This window comes from Echinops telfairi, unplaced genomic scaffold, assembly GCF_000313985.2.
Source record: "Echinops telfairi isolate 266 unplaced genomic scaffold, ASM31398v2 ScPeMD7_7467;HRSCAF=8505_1, whole genome shotgun sequence".
NCBI classification, from domain to species: Eukaryota; Metazoa; Chordata; class Mammalia; order Afrosoricida; family Tenrecidae; genus Echinops; species Echinops telfairi.
Window position 1 is genome coordinate 1,270,808 of NW_022111368.1, and position 1,369 is coordinate 1,272,176.

Sequence of the window (1,369 nt, forward strand, 5' to 3'; positions counted from 1 at the left end):
GGATTTGTTTCTCTATTCTACCCGGACCAACACAGTACTTATTTCTTTAAAGTAAATACCAAGTAAAGGGGATGCTGGTATTTCAATACTTTTTTTGTTTGAGGAAGCATCATACTGCAAAGTTTTGCAGTTCCACCAGCAATTGTGAGGGCTACAATTTTCTGCCACCTCTCCAGTATTTTTTTATCTTCTGTTTTGTTGATTTTGCTATCAATACTAGGGTGAGGCTGTATCCCATCATTCTTTTGATTCACTTTTCTCAAATGGCATGTGATTGGGAGAATTTTTTCATATGTGTATTGGCTCCCTGGATATCTCCTTTGTTAACTGTCTGCTCATTTCCTCTGCCCAAATTTTAACAGAATTATGCATCATTTTTAATGACATGTTCAAAGATTCTATTAGAGATTTTTCCCTTGTCCAATGTATTCTTGTCAATTTTTTTTCACAGTCTGTGAGTTCACTTTTAACTTTTCTGGTGAAGCCTTTAGATGGACACATGCCCCTTAGCATCTTTCAGAAGATTCTTGTCTTGAATTTTATCTTCTACTATGTGTGTGTATGTTTTGTTATGTTTGCTAGCGTATTTATGCCACAGAGTAGGGCCATCAATTTTGTCTCTATTTTCTCATTGACATTCCTTACAATTTTAGGAATTATAGATAGGTCTTTAAACTTCCTTGAGTTCTTCTTTGTATATAGAGTCACTTATGAGTACTCTTGAATTCTTTTGCAAATGGAAATCAAATTTTGCCAGAAACATCTGTTGACTCGGTGACCTTCCTTGTGCAATGTATTTTATCCCTTTGTCTAAATCAATTGTCTGTATGTGAATGGATGTATTTCTAGGTTCTCTATTCTGTCCCGTTGGTCTACCTATTATATGAGTATGAGGTTGTTTTGGCTACTTTAGCTCTGTAGTAGCTTCTGAAACCTAGAAGGGAAGGGCTTTGTACTTTATTTGCTAGTGGTTTGTCAATATTTAAAATGCTTCAAAGAATTAACTTGTCATCTTAAATTTTTCTGTTTTCTAATGTATTTATTTTTCCTTAATCTATTTTATTTGTTTTCTTCGGGTGGCAGAAAGTTTATTTTGTTGTTCTTTTTCTAATTGGTGGAGATGATGGGTTAAAACATTTATTTGCGTACTCTCGTTTTCTGACGTGTGCGTGGCTTTTACTGTGTCCCAATTATAGTTTTATTCTAGTTTGTCTAAAAGACTTTTAAATTTAGCTTGCTTGTTTCTTCATCTACCTAGTAGTTTTTAAGCAAAGTGTAGTTCAGTTTCCATGTATTTGATTTCTTTTTCTTGAATTTCCTATTATTGATTTCTAATTTTAATGGCATCACACAGAATGTAGTTTTTAAA